Source organism: Camelus ferus, chromosome 25 (genome assembly GCF_009834535.1).
Source record: "Camelus ferus isolate YT-003-E chromosome 25, BCGSAC_Cfer_1.0, whole genome shotgun sequence".
Lineage (NCBI taxonomy): Eukaryota > Metazoa > Chordata > Mammalia > Artiodactyla > Camelidae > Camelus > Camelus ferus.
The window spans coordinates 19,320,854-19,347,248 of record NC_045720.1 but is presented as its reverse complement, the minus strand read 5'-3'; the positions used below and the strand labels follow the sequence as shown (position 1 = coordinate 19,347,248).

At 35.0% G+C, this 26,395-nt stretch overlaps 1 protein-coding gene across 6 annotated transcripts in view; it reads right to left on the bottom strand.

Moving 5' to 3' along the window:
- Positions 1-26,395, bottom strand: part of TRPS1 (transcriptional repressor GATA binding 1) — a 240,334-nt gene that overhangs the window by 101,762 nt on the left and 112,177 nt on the right. The gene's annotated exons all lie outside the window — the stretch shown is intronic.

Genomic DNA, 26,395 nt, shown 5'->3' with positions numbered 1-26,395 from the left:
AAGCTTCCAAGTCTGTACTCACTGAGTTCTTATTATCATTTAGATAGATATTCTAATCACTTTCTTATTCAAATCATGCAACAGCTTCACTTTTGCTGTACACCAGAAATTGACACATTGTAACTGACTATACTTCAATAAAAAAAAAATAAATTAAGGAAAAGGCTGACTTAAAAAATAAAAAAGCTTCACTTTTAAAAAGGCCCTGAAAGTCTGCATAAACACACACCTTCCTTGGGAGATACCTGCTGCTTATGCCCATTTGAGGAAAGTAGACCAAGGCTCTCAACTTGGGGACCTTTTTCTCCCATAATTTTGATACAAAAATTGCTGTTAAAACGAGACAGAGTAAGGATGCCGAAGGATGTCACAGGGGTGCTGAAGACCTAACTAGCAAGGAGAACATTAAAGCAAGGTGTGAGAAGAAGCTTCCATGACTGAATATATGGAGAAAAAAAAAAAGTCAGGTAAATGGTTTGAACCAATGAGATGATGTATTAAATATTATACCTTTCTGCATGAGAGACAACAACTTTAAACATGTCTGATATCCTAGCTATATTAAAGTTTTAAGCTCCAAATTCTGATTTGCAGACCACTTTGGAGAGAACGAAAACTCAAAGACCTGACAGTCTTTCACCAGTTTCAAACTTGGGGCAGTTGACTCCAGACTCTGTGCTCCTGACCACTACCTCCTTGACCTCCTTGGTTGTTAACTACTTAGCACTCACTTCTGGGTTGGTTTCAGACCCCCCTGTGTGTTAATTATGTTTATTACTGGACTGTTCAGTATGAAATCAAGAGAGCATAATAAGACTGAATCCAGTAGAATGTTTAGCTCATCACTCTGGTCTAGGAAAGGCTTCCAGGATGTTCTACTACAGACAGTGCTCATATCAGGTATGAGGGCAGGAAAGTGCAGGGCCAGAGTGCGTAGCCCAGTATGAAACATTCCTGTAGTGTCCAGAACTGCAAGATTTTTGGCAGAAGTGGAGAAACAAAATTTGAAATTCCCAGAACCAGGAAGCTAGACTGTGGAAAACACATCCAAATCGTCCAGTTCATACATGAAGGAAACTTGATGAAGGTGTTAACCAAACTGAATGAAATCCTAAAAATTACACATGAGTGAGCTGTAAAGCTACAGGAGATATCCTATAATACCATTCATGCAAAACAAATGTTGGTTATCCAGGCAAAAGCAATAATGGTTCTCTCTTTCCAAAACATTACAAAATTCTTGTTGTGTGATGAGGTGTTCAAAGGTCCTATAGACAAAAATTTGAGAGAAAGGGATCAGAGATGGTCAGGAAGATAATTAACACAAATATTATGTTATTTTCCCAGATTTTCATGATAGTTACAGTACTTGCCAGCTTTTAAAATTCTGTAATGTGTTGTGATTTCTTTTCTCATTCTAAACAAATATTCATTTGTAGCCTAATTGTGTATCCATTACTATGAATTATTTTTCTTAAAGGAGGCCCTCCAAATTTTATAAGTTTTAATTAAGGCCCCACAAAACCTAGATCTACCCTTGTAGATGCTAATCTAAGTGGAGAAAATTATTAGGGACAGGGAACATACTTGTCATTAAGTTAACAGAAACTCAGTATGGCCATCTAGAAAAAAATAAAAATTAATAGATTAGAAGACTGATGGTGGTATTTTCCCTGTAGTACTTTCAGCTAACTTCAAAGTAAATAATTATATAGAAACGTAAACTTATTTTCACATAACATCAACAGACAAAAATTAAATAGCTGTTCACATACAGATATAATGTCTAAAGATGTCATTCATACTACTACTGGCCTTTTAAAATTGTCAGGGTCATGTATGTTACCTGACATTATGAAGCATTTTACTAGAAGGCAGGAATCACTTCAATGTACATATTTATTCATGTCCACCAAAGCTGTATGATGAAAAATCCACTATTAACATTTCTTTGATGTATTATCTTTACAGTAATATATTCAACTTTCTCTGCTTGCTATTTTTTATTGTTGTTATTGTTAACTCAGAAGTAGTATTTTCATGGGCAGTGACCTTGACAGGAGAAAAACCAAAAACACCAAACACGTCACAAAAAATAAGCCAAATTTAAGTCATAAAGGCACACATTGTGCAAACTATGTAGAAACACATCCTTCACACGAGTATAACTTCTTAACAATATTCCCAGCGAGGATTTACTCTCATAAATGCTCATTAGAATAATCCTTCAAACTTAAATTTTTAATTAACTTTGAAATCCACAATGCAAATTCGAAATATTGTGCCTTTGGAAATCATGTTCCCATTAAGAGCTTGGAATAAACTAAAATCTAATAAAAAGATTCTCTTTCAAGATAATTTATTTAGTGACTCTAAGTTCATTACAATAGGTGATCATTAGTTTAACAAAAAAAACCCTTAAGAGCTGCAATTTAAAAGTATGTATATTTTGCTCTTTCCAAGAAATATATATTAAAATACACAATAGATGTGAAGCCAACAAAAAATACTAAATTATTTGGCGATGAAATCCAATACATGTCTAAATGTTTTGTATATTATAACTTTAAAATTGAAAAAGCTTTGCCCCACATTGTGCAGACAAAAGGTATGATGATAAAAAAACAATTAAAAAGAAGACAAAACAAATAAATAAAGAATGTTACTTGAACTCCATATTTATTAAAAACAGATTAAGGAGTAAGGGTCTATGACAGTTCAAAAGAAAAGAAGGGTCAATTATAATGGATATAAGGGTTTTTTTCAAAGCTCAAAAATATTAATTATTAAACATAAAATTCTAGAATGTGCTCTTCAAGAAATATCTCTGGTAAAAGTCCTAAATATATTGTGGCAGTAGTTCATGGCATTTCTAATTTCACTTGATTCCACCTAAAATATTCAACTCAGCAAAGAAGGAAAAACACATGTAGATTCTAGACACCGATTCATATACATACCTCTTCACTGTCAATGTAATCATGATTGTTTTGCTAATTCATCAACAGAAAAGATAGAAACACTTAAAAAAAAAAGCAGCATTAATATATGTCCTGATTGTGATTGGCAGTGTTAATTATATGGGGTTTTTATCCTGTCAGTGGTTTCGAGATGATTATCTTTAAGTTTAAATTCCAGGAATGCTCTGTACCTATGCACACACATACACTTTGTAAACTAGGCGACCGGAGGAAGTCGACTGAGGAGAGGGAAAGTCAGGAAGGAAGAACACAGGACTGGGTGTTAATATGGCTCATCTCAGATCATGACTCTTCCAACTCTTCTTCCCATAACTAGCTACAGATTCTTCATTCTCAGCCACATAACACGTTGTCCAGGTGAATAGATGGTAAGGAGAGTCTATTCAGTTGTCAAACTTATTGTTTATGATGGCCTTAAAAGAAACCTGAAAACCTAATTTTAACATGCACATTTTTAAGCTGACATCTAAAAAACTGTCTCTGTTGTGAAAAATTATCCCAAACTTGGGAACAAGGCAAAATAAAGAGTAGGCAGCATGCTCTTTCGATCGCATACTGGGGGATTATTTAAAGGCTCACACAAGGATTATTTAATTATCCAGGGGCATGTACCTGTGTTTGACTTTGTTATTTACTATTAATTCAAGGCTCAGATTCTGTGAAGTGACATGTTAATTTTCTGTCCAAAAGAAATAATAACCCCAAAGGCTAATACTGTCCTATCTGGACACTATTAATTGATCTGTCATTCTTGAGAGACTATATATACAACTCACGTTCCTCTAATTTTTCTTTAAAGCAGCTTTGCCGTCTTACTGACTCTCTTATTAATGAGTTAAAATACTTTAACATGTGTTTATCCTGTATTTGTACAATTATGATGTTTTAAACTCTTCTAAACTTATTCTTCAATAGTTCTGGAGGGTCCACTGAGATACCCAAGTGGACTCACTTTCCAGAAATATTTAAGCAAAGGCACTCTTTTTTGGGGGCCCATGAATGAATCCCAAACAAATATAAACCTTAACCTTCAATGGTTCTCTGTTTCTCTTTCTTATACTAACTTTGTGTTTTTGTTTTTGCTTCTGGTTCTTGGCCAAGTTATTTGGTTCTGGTCCTCATGTGCACGTAGCAAATATGTTATTCCCCTTGAGAGCTACCGATAACAGGGAACCTATCACTGACCATTTGGTGATCCCGGAGTACTGGGATTCTCTTCTCTGTTGGGTGAGAGACAACAGAAATGCCGTTTTGTCAGTCTCTTATGTTGATTTGTTTATGCAAGAACCCATTTCATACCCACAGAAAACAGAACACAATTTTCAGATCTCTACCAGTGAATTTTGTGTTAATTTACTCTTGACTCCTGGCTGAGGTTAAAGAATTGAAGCTAAAAGCTCTCTGTGTTTCTGTATTTCTCTAACTGAGAAAAGACTTCATCAATTTTTATAAGTTTAAAATGTTTTGTATATCCAGAGTATATTAAATAAATTATAAGATAATGTCTAAATTAAACGAGTTGTGTTCTGATTGCTTTTGAGAGATTTATAATGACATTCATTCTGTTCTCAGATTCTAAGAAAATAAATTGAACTTTTATAATTCAAATAAACTACTATTAAAAAAATTGTAATCCTTATAGAATCTGCTAGTTCAGAGCATTTTTATAAAAGAATATAAATCCAGGTTTATTTAATTGAGGTACATTTTTAATTATTGTGACTGCTGCGATCATTTACTTGAAAACATTACATATCTTTCCCTAATTGAATTGATACCAAGCATAATCTAAGCTTATACTTTATTTGTTCATAAAGTTTAGTTTTGTGTCCTCATGAAGACACTAGTTAATCTGAACTTCCTAAATTTCTTATATTTATTGCTAACATTTCTCCAACATTAGGTCTAGGATTGTGAAAAATGTTAAGTTATGTTCAACCAAAATGTTTTTATATCAATAATAATTACATTCTGTAGTTTGTCAGGCTAAACATAATTGAATTAATGAGTAACCTTTAGATAACTGTTGAATATCTAAGTAAGATAGGATATTAATAAATTGATCACCAACCTGTCAAAAATTTTAGCGTCACCATATCTTTGGGTCGTTTTAATGTGAGTATTCATTTTTTTCCAGTTTTAAAAAAAAGTGTAATATCAATGAATGTGAATGTAGGAGGCTAAATGATGGCACTGTGGGCTTTGCAAATCTGCTAAAATGATGGTGAATAATTGACGTATCTCACATAACTACCTCTTAGCACTCTCTGTGAAACAGAAATTACCTAATTTGGTTAAACGTTATGGTTAATATGGGTGATTACAACTTCATATAAGCAATAGTGGCAGAAAAGTCTAACAGTGTAAGCAAGTTATGAAATATGTTCTTTGTCTACTAAGGGGATTTTTTTTAAAAAAGTAGTTTCCAAGGTGAAGTACCTGAATGTTCCATAATTCAACAGAATATAATAAAAGATAAAACTTGAATGTGTGCAGTAAGTTGTATAAGAGTTGAGGGAAGTAAATGTTATTTGAGTTGGCTTAATAATACTAGCAAATAATGAGCCTGAAAAAGTAATAAAATGTGTTAAGTTTTGGCAAGGTTGATAGACTTACTCATAAAACAGTATAAAACAAAAGGGAGCCTGTGGATCCTTGCCATTACATATTATATTAATGAAAAATTGGATATATTTTTAATCTCTGCTGAAATGATAAAACTGGTCTTAGAGCATTTAGTCTGTTCTGAGCAAAGGTTAATAAAGGTTATTTTTTACCTTCTATGTAGTAAATCCAGATGTCATGGATTCTGCTCACCAGAATAAGTTTCTGTGCTTTGGGTTTCCTTTGGCGTGCCCTTGATTCTAAAGGCTCTATGATTCCCTACCATTATGTTACTTCTATGTTTATTCAGAAAATTTTACTGTCATTTTGATCAATGGGTAGTCAAGCTATCATTTCTCAGGCACTTTAATCCTATCTTATTCACCCAAGTCTTCTCTAATACTCTTTTGATTTTACTTTTCACCGATCGTATCGATCAGGAAAGAGATCAGAAAAGAGATGTACTCAGAACATTCCAACATAGCCCCAAATATGTAGGCTTTACATGGCAGAAAAAAATAAAAAATATAAAAGACAGGGAAAGGCAGGAAAGCTTAAAAATTTAAGGTATCTTGATTAGTTAAAAGGAGCATCCAAGAAAACCAATGTTTGATGTACCCCATTGTTTGGTGTGCAAGAGGTTGTCACAGCCTAGAGAGATGGGTCATGCTAAGATTTTGGCCATGTGATGGCTTTGCTTTACTTTTCTAAAGTGATCATAAAAGCATACATACTATCTAGAAACCAGTTCCCTTAAAACTGTCTATGCAAATCACTTGGAAAGTTGTCCCAAACTCTATGAAAACTAGTTTGAAAGACCACTGATCTAGCCCTAAAATTCCATTCTGAATATTAGAGTGTTTCTCTAGGGACTAGGGCTTTAATACATGGCAAAGGCAACTTAAAAAAAAACTACCACTGCCACCACCGCCACCACCACCAACAACAACAAAAAGCACACTACCTAAAAGAGCATCACGAGAATGTGATCTGCTGGGGTATCGGTAATTCTCCAGTTAAGGTTCAGCTGATAAATAAGGAAGCTTCATTTCCAGCTCACCAAGGAACTATCAGGAATATTGCTCAAATCAGCTGTGAGTTGTAATGAACTGGGGCCCTGGATGATTAAAAAGGTTACTGCCAGACTCTAGATACATAAAATAATCATCCATCTTCTTTCTAAAATTATTTAAAGAATGGTCTGTCCTCCATTTTTTTAAAAAAAGGAATGCATTTATCAGGACTCTTTACATAACAATATTTTCATAACCAAAAACTCTAAGTCCAAAAATTCCTTTTATTCAAGCTTCATAAAAATCTATTCAAAATTGGATTTATTGAATCATTATCATGATTGCATTATTAAAATAATCACATAAGTGTGTAAAATTTATTTTACCTGCCCATATAGATACTAAGTATGTACACAAAGAGAGAACTTGGCTTTAAGCAGCCCATTTCACTGTCGATTCTTTAGCAAAAACTGGCACGTGCTGACAGACTACTGAATTGTTTCATACCACAAAGTTCACATAATCCTAACATTTGTTTTGGTTGCATTTTCTTCATATTTCTACGAATGAAATTAGAAGAGGCACATGCCATTCGTATTAGTATCAACTCTTTCTCTCCAATACAGATCTGTGGTAAGTAAACAATGAACAGAAAGTTCTAAAATAATATAAAGATGGCATTAAAATGTTGGTTACATTTTTTAAAAATGATGTACAAATGCAATTAAATTAACTAGCACCCAATAACTATTTGAATATCATCAATGAAATTTTACTGGCTCAGACCAGTGATCAAAGTTGATTATAGCTTCAAGTCATCTTACAATAGTGACTATAATCCCATTCTTAAATTTAGAATTTCTCTAACATTTGTATAGATGTTAGTATGACTTCTAGTGAAGGAGTCATAAGGTAAAAACAACTCTTTAAAAAGTTGTTTGTTGCCAACATATAGAAGCTCATCTGTTAAAGATAAAAATGTATTCAAACTTTTTTGAAAGTATCTAATGCATTTTACCTGAGCATTAACTATTTCCATTTTTACCAGAACTTGAGTTTTGAGGACAATCTCCTGGGTAGTTATTTTGGTGTACTCTGAATTCAATGAGAGCAGATCAGTTCTTCTCCCTACGTACATGTGGGGCTGTATATAGTTCAAAACTTTTCCATAAAGCATAGAAAGCCTGTGAGAGAAAACACTATTAACTCAGCGCCCTACAAATTGAATTCAAGTGCAATTTTAATTGACTTCTAAACTCAGCTACAGTCAAGATTTGCCTGCATTATTAAGAAACCAGGAAGGTGGAATCTGTATTCCAGAAGGCTCACACAGTGTCCCCAACACTGTTGTGAAGATATGCTCAGAAGCACAGCCCATTTAAGTCTGCCTAGGAGATATTCCCTCATAAAAAATGGTGGTGGCGGGATGGAAAAAAGGCAACAAACACAGTCTACGGCTTTGTGGGTATAACACTAATAACCATTCATTCTGATTATGTGATGGATTTCTGAGAACTAGAGCTTTCAATTTTGTTAACAACCTTAGTGATGTGGGAGAGTGGGCAGAATCAAAGCTTCTGGAAGACAGAAAAATGATGCAACAGCAACAATTATTCCAATCACATTGTCTTCACAGTTATTTTCAAAACTCTGATGTAAAACGTGTGTGCTATGGATTTTGACCTATTATGTCATATATCAATCTTACATTGCTCAAGATTTAAATGGTTCAATTAAGTAAATACAGCAATAATTTTAAAAATCCAGTAACAATTTATTAGCTCCATAAATCTATAAGAGAAATTGTGAGGTGACCATCATAAATTGTAATTTACTTCATTTGAGTTTCATAAATTAGTACCAACAGTACCATCGGTGAAAGTCACTCATTTATTCAACAAATATGAGACAACTACTATTTGCCACATTTTACAATTTGTTCTTTAGCCCACTTCAGTTTATTATATTAGCCCATTTGTTCTTTACTTTGTTATTTACAGTTCAAATTTATGAACAGAAATTATTTTCTTTCATGAATGAAATTCAGAAAAGTTAAGCTGTCTTTGAAGTTGACTTCAAAGCCAAGTCTTTATACCACACTAGGTTGGAGAGCACTGGGAGGGGATAACATTTGTTAGTCCATTCACAAAATGAATGGAACCCCTGCAGCACCCCAGGCATCATGCTGAGCCCTGGGACCATAATACACCTAATACAGGCCCTGCCCTTATGGAGCTTATACTCTCCTCTGAATAGTAGGGTCTTATTCAGGTATGATTAGAAGAGAAGAGGTTTTATGCTTAGGTGAGTGAGAAAGGAGAAAATGGAGATACGATAAAGGGAGATAATTGATGAAGCAAATCTCAGAGGATGCAGAAAAAGAAAAGGCAAGAGATATAATGGGAAGGAAGAACTTTTGATTTTTAAACTACATTTAACTACATGATACAAATAGCACAGGCGTCACACAGATCGTAAGTGTTTTGTTTTTCAAAGATGATTGAAAGATTGTGAAATGTGTATTAGTCCAAGACTAACTGAGACCAGATATTATAAAACTACCATATTGTTTTAACTTGAGATCAAAGTACCTGATGAATTCAATGGCATGGACACATTCTAGAAACAGTGGTAATAAAGATTAATTTTCTAGAGCTGTGATCTCCACAAAGCTGGCCACCACCCATATGTGGCTGTTTAAAGTAATTAAAACTAAATATAATTTAAAATTCTGTTCTTCAATAGCACTAGTTGTATTTCATGGGTGCGACAGAGACATGTGACTAGTGGTTATCATATCAGGACAGCACAGATTACAGAAAATTTCCAACACTGCAGAAAATTCTATTGGAAAGTACAGATAGGAAGAGCTTAAATGCACTGAAATTCAGAGGTGTTTCTGAGAATAGAAATCAAAATAGTGTTTCATTTTTGGTATGACTAACAGACAAAACTTAAAAAACAACAACAATGACAATTGTCTATTAAGCAAATCTTTTGCTTAAAATAGTTACAGTGTGACTTGCAGAGTAAACAGTGAGAAAGAATGCAGGGCAGGAAGCTAGTCACAAAGACTTTACATTGTGCCCTCACAACACAAAACAGTATCAGGTTCCATCAGGATAAAATGGAAACTGGTAGAATACTCAAGACATTCTGGGTCATTTAGTTTATACTGCTAACGCCATGATGGACTCTATTTGGATTTATTTTTGTATAACCTGAAGATGTTTGAACTAGAAGGTAAAACAGAAGGAAAGCACCAGTGTTACTATCTTTCAACAGCTTAAATCTCATCTCTTAGTTCTGTTTTCCAAAAAAACTCTACTTCTATGATTTGGACAAAGGCAAAAAAGCTTAAAAAGGGGAGTTTAATAGAATTAATTTTGAGAGAGTAAAGAGAGAGGAGAGAGAATTGGCTAAGTATTAGAATTTAAAAAATAATGAAATCACAATTAAAAATCACAAATTCATGCCTCACTTAAGAGAAGGCAATAAACTATGTGCTAAAGACAAAACATTAGTTCTAGTACATTAGAAAAGGAATCCCCAGTTCGCCCTGCCTTAAATTATGTGGCAAAGAACCAGACTATTTGTTTCTACTAGCAATAAATTAGCTAGTCACATAAGGATTAATTGCAAAACTGACCTTTGAAACACTGCCCAGTAGCCCAATTTTGAACAATAATTCAAATTTGGGCTTCTACCAAGGAATCTTTGTAAAAAGAGAATCTGAATGGTTTTAACTCATAGGAAAGTGATAGTGACAGGAGGCTTCCTTTGACAAATTTTTCCAGCTACCTACCTATGCTCCAAAGTGTGTACATTAGGTGTCTCTCCCAAGGGTCCAGCACCCCTTGGGAACATAAGAACACTGTGCATTTTGTACCCAAGCATTCCAGGGGATATCAGATTTCATAATAAATTTGAATTTTCATCACTTGTGGGTTCAAGAGTTTCATGAGGTGTTGATTACGTAAGTGACGCGAACAGAGATTTCAACCCTCAGTCATTTTTTTTTCATTCTGACGTCAGCCTTCTTTTTAATTTTTGGCAGTCACTTAAATCTTTATTGTCTAATCTCTAATCTCCTAAGGAAATGTGTGCTCAGAGTAAGAATGACATCGTTGAGGTAAGTATATCACCCTCTATTTTTAAGATACGTAAAATTATATTGCAAGTAGAAAGTGAAATAATTTAACCCTAAATGTGTGTGAGGCTTTGTTCTCTGTTGAAATTAGAAACATGAATGTTTAAGGATCATACTTTTCTGACAATCTAACCAATAATGCATTCAACCTCCCCACATCTTTCATGATGAGTTCCTATATTAAAAAAACAAAGAAAGAAACAAGGAAAGAAAAATTCAGTGGCAGGTTTGGAACAAAGTGAATAAAAGAACAGCTGTAATTCTATTCACTCCTTTACTTTGTTTCTAATGTAATGGCCAACTTATAATAAAACTGAAACTATATGAGGTAAAGGTCCCTTTCACGAGCCAATTATAGCTTCACATGAAAATGGTCCTGAGGAGAAAAGTCAATTTAAAAAAAAGTGCAGTTAATAGATGAGGAGATATTTACCTCTGCAAATGTTCAAGATAATTGAGCATTAATAAAAAGAGGCCATTCTGGTATTCCATTTCAGCTGACAGTACCTCCTCTGAGCTAAAAGAGTTGACATAAACTGTTCCCTCTGTGTAAAATTCAAGTGGTCACTGTTAGCCATTCTCAAAGAGTCACAAACTGACGAGGCACCTAAAATTAGAGTCTTTCTATTCCTTTACCAGGAAATAAGGACAATTTTGTTTCCAGCCATCTTAGATTTCAATGGATAGGTAAATCTGGAAAATAGCAAAGCATAATCAATTACTTGTTAGTAGACACCCACAAAAGGATAGTTTTAAATTTGCCTTCTCTACTTCTTACTCATCTTCTCTCTGCTTTTAGCATTAAGAAGCAATCATTACGGAAAAAAAAAGTAAATACATAACCCAAATAGACAACATAGAAGACAGAGACGTCATTTTATGGGAAAGTAAAACTCAATACTAACTCTTTGTTAAACTTTATAACTTGTAAGTTGGGACATCCATGTGACAGAAGTTGTTACCTTTTGTTAAGTAACTATAAACCTAATGCGTATCTCTTTATAATAGGGAATTGATTACAACAGCAACTGACATGTATTGAGCACTTAGCCTCAACAGACACGGCTTTGAAGTGAGTTTTATACACACTCTCTCAAGCCTGACAACACTCAGAGGGTAAAGCAATCCCATAGCCAAGCAAACTGACTTTCATTTTTAAATAATACTAAAGATTCTATTGACCTCACTTTAATATTTGTATGATACAGTCCCATGATACTTTCAGCCTCACTGACCATTACTAACCCAGCTACTATCCTCAGAATGGTGCAAATATACTAGGGGGATAAATAATAAACAGAACAAAAATAAACACTGACCCAGTAGATAAACAGTGGTCTAGCTAATAGGTAGTTCTTCAACCACTAATGTCTTTAACTACTATTCAAATGTAGAGATGGTACAACATGCAGTGTATAAAGGTGACTTAATAAGCTATTTATTTATAATTCTTGTAGGAGCTATGTCAAAATAGGATGCGAATGAAATTAGATTAGAATCACATACCGTAGAGCAGTTAAATACAGTGAGTACAAATCAACATACAGAATGGTGATGGTTAAAAATTATATGCAAAGAAGTGGCATTAAGAATGAGATCACTGGAGACATTGAGTTACAACACTGAAGAAGCTATGCTAGACTGGGAAAGAGATAATTAAGAACCAAGTTGGGGCAGTGACACAGGGAATCAAAGGAAACGGATATGAAAACTGGTGAAAGGAAGATATGTTGGCTGACTAACTCTAAGGCAAGAGTGACCATGAAATGAAAGACAACTGGTTTCTAGTAGGGAATGGTGTACACAGAGGGGTCTGGTGAGCAAATACGTGAAACATAAAGGACACTTTTCGACACCTACGCAGAGTTATACTGTGGTTTTAAATAACTCGATCCGAGTAAAAATTTAAAGTAACAATTGCATATACAACATGTAGATTAAAAATTACGTATATATGGATACACACATGTATATTCTCATTATTAAAACTGTCCCCAAATTTTTATAGTTATTAAAAGGCATAATCTGGAAATTAGTGATGAAGAGATGTCTTAAGCATTGAACTTATATGGAAGAAAGTATGTACCTTTATTGGACAGGTGATTTAAACACCTTCTGGGGTAAACACCTACAACTGACTCCCTTGAATAAGAATAGAAAGCTTACCCTGCAGAAAGATTTCACAAAAATTTTGCACCCCATTCCTGTGACAGTGGAAACATCCACAAGGTGTTCCCACAGCATAAAATCTGTATTACATTACAGAAAGGCTTTGGTGTATTTATTTTTGTGCAAACTATACCCATGATTCTGACAAAGACAAGAGAAAAGCAGAGGTCAATGTCAGGTAGTTACTTGATAACAGTAGTTTTTAGCATCTGGTAAACCAGCATGTAGACAGCCAGAGTCTCCTCATACACAGGATACAAAGTACACAAAAGTAGACATCTAACAGCAACAGGCAGGAAAATAGAGAGTTTTTTTTTTGTATAGAAGATCTTTGAAAAATTATAGATACTTAAGTGAGTTTTCAAATCTGAGGGCCGGGGTAAAGAAAGAATATGGAAAAGCTAAGACTGCTTATCTGGTCCCTGTATTTGCCTCCTAATCTGAGGAAATTAATGATGAAAAGAAATTCCTCATGCTATTAGTTCTTGAGGACTTCTCTTTTAAATAAATTTCATAATCGGACCATTTCCTTTCCCGGCATTAATTATTCTCTGAAAACCTGACTTTTAATACCATCAAAATATTCCATCATAAAGAAATGTATCAACATTTATTTTACCTGACTTTGTTTTTAGTATCATCTAAAAATCATGACCTATATCACCAAATGTCAACTCCACGTTTAGCACTTTGCTGGATGTTTCAGAGGAGATAAGCAGGTTTAAAGACAAAATCCAGCCATGGTAGAACACGCAGTCCACTTGAGAAAAATGAGACATTTGAATAACCCAGGGAGTTGGTATAGAAAGAGCATTTAACCCATATGAGGAAACAGGCAAGTTGTGTGGTCCTCGGAAAGTAAGGAAGAGAACTGGAGTGATCCAGGCTTATCAAACTCAGGTACACGTGTACATCAATGGGAAAACATGACGTACCATCAAGATAAAAGTAGTAGCTACATTAGTAACATAATTCATTTATTAAGCATGCCAATTGCCCTAAAGAATATATATTTAATTTTCATATCAAAACATACAGGTGTTTTAAGAACTTCTGGTTTAGTGATTTTATGAATCAGCCAAAGATAGGCACTAAAAGAAATTCAGAGAAGGAAAAATTCAGGTAGACTAAAATAGTTAGATGAGTTTTTTTTGGAAGACATCAGACTGCCTAGTTCCTAACTTACTACCAATATTAAACAAATATCAACATATTCTTATAACCAAAGGTGTTGGTAAGTAGGGCCACCTGACAGAGTAGCCAGTTTAAATAATTTGTTGATTACATAGGTCTTGCTGAGCCCATTAGCTATGATACTAAAATATCAGGAAACTTTCAGCTCCAGACGCCTCTCAAAATGTAAGAGGCTGAGAACTAAAGGGGAAAAACAAAAACACCCCAGAAATTTTCTGAGCAAAATGTTAATAAGATAGGAGATAATTCAATATATTTTTATGCAGATGTAAATGGATTGGTAGAAAGGAAGACTGAAAAGGAAGGATGGATGAAAAAGTCAGGAGAGGACAGATTCAAGGGATTAAAGAGGTAGGCTGGGAAGAAGCAGGGGAGTGCCTTTCCCTCTCAGGATGAGATGAACTGAAGAAGATCTTGTAGTAAAACAGAAGGGATTATGAGAGCGAGAGAGTTCAGACTGGGTAACTGAAGTGGGCAGAATTAAGAGAAGACCCTCATTTGTGAGGAAGATCACAAGTAATCAAATAAAGACCAGTATAAGGATTGTAAACACACAAGGAGGCCCAGCAGGGGATAAAGAGCATGAAGACATCAGATGCTGCAGAGACTGAGGATTGTTTCAGAAAGATGGAGGAAACTGATAAGGTCGAAGAAAAAATGGGAAGATGTGGTGAAAGACTGGAGTGTCTGCGTTCTTGGTCTTCAGGGGATGTCACTGTAATAAATGATGAAATCTGAAGTAATGTATGCCTGGGAAATGCTGCAGAAAAAGGAGTATAAAGGTTATTGACACTGAAGAGCTTGAGATATTCTGAGAAAAAGGTATTGGAAGAGTCACTAAATATACAAAATAAAACACAGATTAGATGATCAGACCCTGAACAGTACACATTTGAATCATGACTTTGAAATTAGCTACCGCTGGACTGGCCCACTACTTCTAAAATGAGTATATATGGTCTAGGGAAGGAGATGCAGTTGAAGTTGGAGCGTAATTTTTATAATTTATGGTAGCAATGCGTCAAACATTTTTTCTGATTAAAAGAAATTAGAGAATAGACGAAGAATCTGCAATCCAAAGACAGGATTTTCAAGCATTTTTCAGTGCAAGAAATTCTACAAATATTAATTCAGAGATTACTTCAATCAAGCACTAAGCCTGGCCTCAGGAACACATGAATAGGTGAATAGGGCACAGCCCTTCTTAAAAGCTTAGGGCATAAAAGGGTGATAGAGCTGTAAACAATTAATTGCAATATGGTGCAATTTTACAACGATCTGTAAGGTCCATAGACAGAGCTATTACCTAACAGTAGGACCAGTCAGGGAAAGCTTCCCCTTGGACGTAAATCGTTGGGCTGATTTCTGAAGCGTGAACACGACTCATACTGAGACCATTCGGAACACAGGCACAGTGTGTTAATCATCTTAGTATTCCTGGCCACACCAAAAGGGCTTACATTTTTTGATTAGTAAATGAATTCATCTCACTAAGCTGCAAAACATGAAAGGAGGGAAGTGAGTTGTATGAGAAGAGAGTGGCTAGCCCATGAAGGAATTTTTTAGAATTATTTTTACATTTTTTTTTAATTGAAGTATAGTTGACCATGAAGAGATTTGCATGCCATGCTGATAAGAAGTCAGCAAAGGGTTTTAAGCAAGAGCCAAACAGGCTCATGATCAGATTTCATAAAGATGACTCTGTGGGCAGAGCAGAGGATGGATTACAGAGGCCGAAGCCAAAGGCAAGAAGAGAAGTTCACCAGCTGTCAAAGTTTAGAAAAGAGAACAAGGTCTAAACCAGAGGCGTGGAAGAGAAGACAAGTTACTGATTGATTAGACGTGAGATGGGAGTCAGGATAAAGGAACAAAGGTGAGGAGTTCTAAGTTTTCTGCACTCTAAATTTCTGGAGGATCCCAAATTGTATATCGCAGCAATGGTGGTGCATGCTGGGATGTAAGAGCACTTTCTAGCTTGATAAAACTCTTACAGCTTGTTAATGGCTCAGAGATGGAAGATTCATAGCCTTGAGCTGTGAGGTGTTCCACTATACTCCCATGTACCTTCCCACCCCCTTATGAACACAAGTCAGTGGAAAATGAGTCCCCATATTTGAAATGTTGCCAGTGATTAAAACTCATCTATAATGTCACACATGGAGTGCCTGTAGGAAAGCTCTGACACTGAAGAGGACCAAATTTGAAGGGCCCTGCTTCTTGTATCTAACTTGTCTTTTTTTTTTCTTGAAAACATATCTCCAAAGGACAGTGAATAAGTTAAAACTAAATATTTTAACTGTTCAAATTGTCAAGAGGATATAATGCTTACATAATGAGAATAAAAAACTTAAGGGTGCCCTACAAACTATGCTTTTTTTTTTTTTTTTTTCTGAAATATCCGAAGTAGTTACAATCTTTTGTCAGTTTTAAGTAATTTTCCTTTTAAATTCCCTCTGAATATGGTCTCTTAGTCAGTTCGGGCTGCCACAAAAATTACCATAGACTGGGGGGCTTAAACAACAGAAATTTATTTTCTTACTGTTCTAGAGGCCAGAAAGTCCAAAATCAAAGTCTTGGCAGAGTTCAGTTACTGGTGACGACTCTCTGTCTGGCTTGTAGACTGCTGCCCTCTTGCTTTGTGTGACAGCAAGCTCTCTGATGTCCCTTCCTATAAGAGCACTAATCCCTTTAGACCAGTGCCCCACCCTCATGACCACATCTAATCCTAATTACTTCCCAAAAGCTCGGTCTCCAAATGCCATCACATGGGAGGTGGGGACAGTATTAGAGCTTCAACTATGAATTTAGGCAGGACACATTCAGTCCACAACATATGGCAAACAACTTCTGGAGAAGAACACATTTTCCATGCTTTATATCATGTAAAGGGAAAAAAAGACAATGCTCAGAAACTCAATCCCTTTCTTGCCTTTTTTCCTCTCTAAAGATCAAGGTATGTCAAGTAAATCAACAATGATTTCAGAAAGTGTTAAAGACACATGATGCTAACAGACTTGGATTGAAACTGACGGAGAGAAACATAGAGAAGTAAACTGCATTACACAGTCCTTTCTCTCTCCGTTACCAGTTCTAACAATTATCTAGTTAAAATAGATACACTCTATAAAGTTAAAAAATTTATAAAAATTTTATAAAGTTACACTCCACCAAAAATGAATGCTTTCAGTTTTAGAAGGTGAAAAAAAAGTTCAAAAAATATCTAGAGTAAAAAGTTATTCACACATCAGAGTCAAGACTTCAGATTCACCTGCTTTGGATATCAGATAAAGTCAGTGCTTCAGCTCACCTTAAATCTTAACTGTTATTCAAAAATTGCTGACTTTTACAAGCTGAGTAATATGTCAAACCCCGAAGTCTCACATTTTATTTTGCCTGATGACTACACTGCCCACTATTATGCAAACAGATATATAGAGTCAAGAATTCTACCATCTCTCAGTAACAGAACTTCCTAAAATTAAATTTTAAAAGAACAAAATGAGATGATTCTTACTCAAATATGAAATTACTGAGCCAACTAAGGTAAAGTCCTAACGCATCTGCTACTGAAATCACTCAAATGCATACAGAGACATGATACAGGAAGAGACAAATATTTATATAATGCAGTTCACTGAATCCTAAACGTTTAACATGTTCAAAAAAATTAACCCAGGTTACCATAAAATAGCATTTCACAGTATTGTAAAATATCTTTTATATAATTTAAAACTGCTCCTCTTTTCACCAATACATTTTTTTGGTCTTTTAAAAATCCACCAATACACTTCTGTGTGTTCATATTTTATTTCCTTAGTTTTGGTGGGGGGTTTAATTTTTTTTTTTTTTTTTTTTTGAGGAGAGAAGTAATTACATTTATTTATTTATTTATTTATTTATTTATTTATTTATTATTATTTATTTATTTATTTATTTATTTAAATGGAGGTACTGGAGATTGAACCCAGAACCTCCTGCATGCTAAGCACACACTCTTCCACAGACCGATATGCTCCCTCACCAACTTATTTTAATTATATAAAAGTCAGCATGAATTCAGTTGGCTAGTCTGCCAATCTGGTCATCAACATAATCTACATTGATACTTACCATGATTAAACCCTACATTTTATTATAATGTTTAGAAGTTAAGTGAGTGCTTCCTAAGTATAGCTGAAGTTTCTTTCCCTCTCATTGGTGAGAAATAGATGTATTTTTAATGTCTTCATCATCTTTAAAATATTAACACAAATTCAAAGGTCTGAATTTACACTGTGAAGACCTTTCCTTTGCAATCTGTTAAAATAGAGTTATAAATTGCCTTTGGAAAAAAAGTTAATTTGTTTTAACACCTTAGTGAAAGTTTCCGCATCACATCATATATCATGAATAAAATGATATTACAGAGCAACAGAGGGAAGTCACACATATTTGATTTCCCCTTGTCTCCTCCCTCTCATTAGATAAATGAAGATTGTTTTAAATTTTCTATTGGATGACTCCTTCAAAAAATCATATCTTAAAGAGAAAAAGCCAGATATAATTTTAGATCAACTCAGAAACCAGCTTCAAAGACCTAACTTCTTCCACTAGTGAGTCTTTTACATGTAGCTTAGTTTTTCTTTTTATAAAAACTTATCCAAGAAATGCCTTTGGAAATGTTCAGAGTTATGATTCATTTTGTTTACTACATTGTGTTAAATAAAATGTGTTCTCTAATTATACATGTAAATGTTTGAGAATGGAAATCAAATCTTGTTAAACACAAGCAGTCAAAATTTCAAAATCAACTCTTGCCTACAGAGAGAGTTACACAGAAATCCCATTAACAATCACAGAAACTCAATAAAGCTAAGAAGCTCAATCATATATAAAAAGCCATCAGGGAATAAAAACAACTTCTGCCCCCAAACTAAATCTAACTAGGTCAGCTATGCAAAATGTCTTTAAAATTCAGGTTTATTTATTTATAAAAAACTATCCTCTGATCATATTTTGGGACTCCAAATTAAGTCTCTATGAATTAGACACATCTTAGGACTTCAAAAAGATGTTTTTAACATAGATGAAAATATGTCTGTAAGATATAGTTAAGATATAATCCAGAAAATATGATCATTTACAATTTTTATTTATTTATTGTGTGTTTAAACAAATGGTCTAGGCATTGTTGTAAACTGAAGTAACGGGTAACTGAGCTGGATGGACTTCAGGTAACTTAAAAACTGGACAATCATCCTTGCTTCTAATTTGCTCCTGGTTTAATCTTAGTCATATTTCACAAAGCTAACACTTATCCTCCAGTGTTCCACTAATTGCTTGGTGCTATGTTGACTACTGGGAATGAACCACAAGATACATCACTGTAAACTGCAGGGAGTGCTTCCGTGATCAGGAGGTTAAAAACTCCCCATCAGCAGAAAGGGAGAATTCTTTACTAACTCAGTGGTACAAATTATTTCCAGGTGGTGATAATTATCACTTGCGGTGTCTGATATTCCGGACTCTGCATCTAAATTTATACTTGACAAGTTAAACTTTTCATCGTGTGCATTTTCCTGTAATCTCTCAAAGGCCAAAGACAAGGATAGACGGATTAGTGATGGGTGAAACCAATTCCACCCAAAATGGCAACACTTAATTACAAGCCTTGTTGTTTATAATTAACTGTGTAAATCACTAACTTGAAAATTTCTTTTCAAAGTATTTAAAACCAACTCTTTTCCCAGGGGGATTTAATACTGTATATTATTACACAGTTAAGTATTATTTTGTTCGTTCTATGAACAAGATGTGCATATAACACATTTTATAGATTGTCTTGCCAGCAAGTTTGGGAAATGTTCAAAAGCTGCATTAGTGTTGCTGTTTTGTATTTCTCAGTATTTCAGGCCTTTCTTTGCCATGTATATATATGCATAATGTGTGTGAATGGGTAGATAGATAGATAGATAGACAGACAGACAGACAGATAGCTAGATAGATGAAATCATAAGGAAGACAATGCAATTATCTAAATGACCATGAGGAGGTAATGTCTGAGAGTGGAGAGCAAGTGTCAAATTCTCCACAATTTCAGGAAATAAAAAAGTGAGCTTCCAAATATTTCTTCTGAGATGCATTCATTTTTCTGTTAACAATGTTTAGAATCAGAAAACATTTAGAGACCATACTATGTGTCAGATACCATCTGACTTGTCATATTCTAATTTAATTATTTCTATTTGTTAAGTATTAAAAGTATCAAAAGGCACAAATAGCAATTCCTATTTCACAGATGATCAATCCAGAGTCACCTGTTCATGGCCACTGAGTGAGTTAGGAGCCACTAGACCCATGGTATGGACTCTGTTCTTCTAAATTTAAGCTTTTGCTTTTGCAACCAACCTTGCCAACACAACATCAAAAAAAGTATTCGTTTACCATGAAGATTTGCATCAAAGGAAACCACAAGAAAAAGAAAAAACAAATGCACGTGTGCTAAATTCTAGATGCCTATAAATATCACATCATGTTAAAACTGAGTCAACTGAAAAGTTAAGTATGAAAAAACAATCCTCTAGTTCCTGATTTGTTGCCACATTCAGTGGAAATTTACTGAGGGTCTCCGATACGAGAAATATAAGGAAAATGAATCAAAAATATCCTTCCTCACTCCAGTGCATCCATCATTTGACCCATCAGGTACAGATGACACAGCACAACAGGTTCATGGGCAAAATATCAACAAGGGTTCCAAGGAAAGGTACGGCGATCAGGATTGACCTCACTCTAATTTCCAACCTAAGGCTCCAAAAAAAAAAAAAAAAAAAAAAAAAAACTCTGGAATCTAAGGCAGTCTTTTTAGTTTCAATTATCCAATTTTTGCCAGCACTTCCAAATTCTTAAGTCTAATCCCAACCTCTCCCAGTTTTTCATTTTCCTGGATAATTCACCCCATCTCAATGACCCATCATCTACCATCTGAAAACCTGCTCCTAGGAATCATCTCAGAAGAAGAAAGTTCTCTCATTCTTCACCGTCTATGCAGATTATTTTTCTGTTGAATGAGAGTTGAGTAAGGTTTGGCAAGGAAACCTTCAAACTCCACACACCACCTCTTGACTGCGGTATGTTTCTTCTGTTCCTCAGCCCGCCAATCTCCCCTTGTTTCTCAGAATTTAGAATTTATCATATGGTTGTATTTCTCTTGGATTATGAACTCCATCAAGGAAGAAATACTAACATCTTTAAGTTTTTTTTGTACAAAATAGCCAAACAGCATAATGGACACTCTAATCAGTATCAATATTCTAAAATACACAAGTGTTATAATCAAAGTACGATGCTAGTGGGGAAGTATATAATTTGTAAGAAAGTGTAGTAAATATTAAGGGATATTTAAAAATCTGCAATATTATAAAGCTAAGTAGATTCAAAATAACCAATTAATGACTGGTAGTTTTATGTGCATGGACTAAAAAAGACTAGTGAGTAGCATTTTTCGCCACTCATCACTGTAGAAGTCACCTTGCCAGTTGATCAAACAGTATAGTAGAGAAGTCAGTTGCAGTGGGGAAATCATTAAAAAGTGCCATATATAGTATTATTTTTTACTTTAATCGGTTATTATGTTATGCAATTTAACCATTTCTCATCTGTTAAAACACATAAAATATATATATTTTTTGCCAATCTTTGAATTAGATACCAAGTTGTCTTTCTTACATAAACCCACACACGTAATGGAGCCTCGAAAATTTCCGAACACTTAGGATACTTCCCCCAATCTTTTACAACTGTCTTACTCACAGTTAGTTTGATGCTTCAAGTGATTCATTTTATTAAGTCTTGCTAAAGCATTCACTTTGGTTATCATGGAAGAATTTTCTTTTCATTCTTAGATGCCATAGCTTTATACATGTAATTTATTTACATAAGTACAGTAATGAGTTCAAATGCCATAGCAGATTTGGAACAATCCCCACAGGCTCTGGGTAAACACACAAGTCAACTAGTGTAGCAGAAGTGTATACATATTACATTAGAGGAGACAGTCTATTATCTGAAGGCAGGCAGCATGCTGTGGCCATCAGGTAATGCATCTTACAATGGGTCCAGGGAGCACTGGTTAAATGGAGATGGGTTAAGAGGGTTTCTACTGTACTTTCTTAACATCCATCTTTCTTTATAATCATCAGCATGCAAAATTTTCAACTCCACCTTCCCTTCGGTACACATTAATGCTTTCACTGAGACCTATTAAAACCAAAAGCTATAATCATCTTTATTCCAGTGTAACCAATTTCCATTGGTTATGCCAAGGCAGTAGAACAATTTTACATTGCCCAGCTAAAAAGCAACCTCTATGTAGACATACACCCAAAATCAAATGCACAATTTATCTGTGTTTTAAGATGAAAGCTCAATAATTAGAAAAATTTAATAGGCATAGAGGTCAAGCTTTCCACTTGAAAACACTACGCTGTTTAGCTCTGACAGTTCCATGGGCTGCCACACAACCAAAAAACCAATCTTTATGAAACAGCAATCAATTTCAGATTCCTCATTTGTCAAAGGAGATTGGACTAAGGATCCACTCATCCTTGATATATTTTATGATTCTGATACAGATTTTTCTTAAGGACTATATTCCATTTTAAGATATATTTGACACATCATAGCCCAAATTCTGGACTGTAACACAATATTTATTAAGTGAGCTGTCAGGCATAAACTGTGCCAGAACCTCTTACATCCACACACAGCGGGACTCACCATGAGTAGCACTGTACTGAATTACACCAATGTGAAAAGCTAGAGGTCAGAGAAGCCACACAGAGCCCCGCGAAAGCCAACAATGCAACTTAATGTCCTTTCCATGTCCAGAACAATTCTCCATGCAGCTTCTGCAGAAGAGATTAATGGTGATAGTAGCAGCCAGTGGAGGAGAAATGCGCGATATGGAAGCCCAGCCAATATTCCATTTGTAATTTGTCACATCTCAGCACAATAAGACTGCTGCAATTTACAACTTACAATGTTGGCAATTTACAATTCAAATGAGTGCCTTGATTTTTCAAAGAATGGACTGTGTACACATCAGTCAGTATGACACAAAAATGCCTGGTCAGGTTCATTTTAAATGCACGTTTTATTTGATACTGTTAACTAATCACTATCATTACTTTTACTGTTTACGGATGCAATATTTATTAGACAAAATGTAATTTGGAATCCTTTCTTGCACCCAAACCTAATTCATTTCCTGACTTTCCGAAATATTTATATCCTGATTAGACATATTAGGTCTTTAAAGCTGTTATACTAAGATGATTTATTTATTTCTGGGGCAGTGTTAAAAAAACTCCTCTCTAAGAGGAAGACTGAAAAGGAAAACGCCACACAGAATCCCTTCCAGGACTTTAAAAAAAAAGAAAAAAAAAAAAGATGAAAAGATGGAGAGGAAGAGGGAGGAGGCCTAATTTAGGGCCAAGGAAGGGGACTTAGGCACCAGCCAATCCTGTGTTTGCACCCTGGTTTTAGATTCTGACTTCCCACTGCAGCTTATGGCAAGACTCTTAACTTGCCTGCGTCCATTTTCACATCTGTAAAATGGGGGTGATGAGACCCACCCACCTTCCGGCATGTTGTGAGAATTAATTAGTGCTTCTGAGATGCTTTGAAGATGAAACAGGCTATATAAATACCAACTATTATTATTATGAGAGAACTGTCTGATGCTATAATTAAACAATTTTCCGTCTCACGGTATGACCTACTCCAAAATGCTCACAGTTCCAGGAGGACAAGCACCAGCTCTAGCTTTCTCTTTTCAATTCACTGAGCAACAACCAGAAACAAAACCCATGCCCTTTATGTATTACTTGCGAGAAGCGGAGAATCCATATTCTCTGAAAGCCTGACACAAACAATCTCATGAAGTCGTGAGAGCAGTTTTTGAAGCAGGTTGGTGTCCTAAGGGATGTGGAGGCCCAAAGGAGCAGGGGTGGGGGAATAAAGGACTTGGGATATTTTCAACAGCACCTGAAGCGCTCGGGGAAAATGAGCACGTTGTATTGCTGTTATTATATCCGTCATCACTCGCGTATGAAAGCAGGCATCGGTTTGATAGAAGAGAGACAGCTTCAAAGATCTTAGGGTGCCACACTCCATGACAAGGATGAAATTCAGGCTGGGTTTATGTAAGTTTGGTTGCCTTTGTTCTTGGGTCATATATATCACATCTAACATCAAGTTTTTGTCAATTTTGTTTCTTTCCAGATTAGGAATAACTTAAAAACTGGCAAGTCATTAGCTTTCCAAAGACCCCCTCAAAATTCCTTTTTGATTTTATAACCATCTATGATTTTTCTTCTGAAAGAACCTCGTGTTTATTTCATGTAAAATACTAGGTCTTCGATTTTAGTTTATATAAGTGAGTAGCAAAAAAGAAAAAGAAAAAAGATTTTATCAAAATCAAGATTTTTTAAAAATTGAAACTCTTTATCAAATTGAAAAATGGGGTCCCTATTTTTTTCCTTCATCCAAGACTCACTCTAGTAACTTGTTTAAAGCCAAAAGTCTTTTTTCTTTCTATGCACCATGCAAAGGTCAAATTAAAATGAAGCAAAGATGAAATGATACTTGAAGACAACAAAGAGTCTAATTTAATTCATTTTAGATTTTAGAATAGCCCTCTCATCAGTGTGGAAATCATTTACTCATCTTATAAAACCCTCAGGTTTTTCTCTGACAAAAATAATTTGAGGAATGATTTCCCAGAAACTGCACTAACAGCACATTCTAGATGCTCATGTCTGTTCGACATAGTACTGACAGCACCCTCAATATAAAGCACAAAAATGCAAATATTCTCAACGGTAAGACATGAATTTTTTTTTTCAAATCGTTACTTACAATTCATCAAGGCAAAATGAATAAAAATGTACCTTAAACATGAAATAAAATCCTCATGAGATATCAGGGGATTTAAAGGAAATTTCGGGCCAAAAGAGAAATAATTCTAAATCCCAGAAGTATCATTTCGATGGCTATAAAAATGGAGAAAAAGCAGGAGAGACTGGTGCTTAAGAGAAAAGATCTGGCACCAAATCTTCAATTCAAATTCCAGCCCGTCACCAAGTAGCCCCTTGCCTTCTTCAGAGTGCATTTTCTTCATCAGTAAGATGGAGGTACTAGTACCTAACTCATGGGATTGCTGTCAAGATTTAATGAATTAATATATAAAATGTTTTCCTGCCTGGTCCTCAGGGAGCTCTGTAATCATGACCTATATGATGATGAACTGCAGGCGTGTGGGAGCATCAGGGAGGCACTGGATTCTAGCTCCTATGTCTCCCCCGCATCAGTTGAGATGCTAGCAGGTGCTATAGCTCACATCCCAGTGCAGGAAGAGTTTCTTCAAATCATACCCGAAAATAGTAACTCCAATTTGTACTGTATTGATTCACTCAATGAAATTAACAGGACTCCAGCAATCTCAGAAAATCCACTACATGGACAATATTTATACTAACACACAGTTACTTACACCAACAGGAACTTAAGCACAACCATTTGTGCCTGACAGAGGGGCAATGATGTCCACTAATGCTTAACATCTGTATTAGTTCCAATGTCTCACTTTACACATTTAATTACTTCACTCTCCGGGAAAATGTAACTTCTGTGGCACTCTTGGTTTTTGCTTTTTGCTTTTTGCTTTTTACTACCCACAGCAGTAGATGATCTTCAGAATTTACGCATAAGTGAACCTAATTGGAGAAGCAGGAGAAAGCGAAGGGGATGGAGAGGAAGGAGGAGGAAAAGACTAAATAACTTTTTTGTTTCTGTCTTCACATATTATTTAAAGTTCCAATATTAAATACAGCCATTTTAAAATAAAGATAAACAACACATGATAGTTAAATGGCTTAGGTACTTTCCTTTGAGGTAAGTGAGAAAATTTTATTTCAACAATTATTTTTTGAGAATTCTCCAAATCCTCTTGATCAATTTTATTATCACTGCAGTTCTTACATGTAATTTCTGAAGTAGATACTTAGGTATGATTTCCTCACAGTGCTTTTACTTTGTTTTTCACTCTGTCAGAAACTACTTCTATCATATGCAGTCAAAAGCAAGAAATAAAATCTTGATGAGCAAAGACACTGAAATAAAGAAACATAAGATGCTGTTCTCTGTGGATCCCCGTCAGAGTCCCTTCTACTGATGTCAGTGTGGTAACCTGTGTGATTAAACCGCATGAATTACATTTTTCTATCCTCTATTCAGTGGTACTT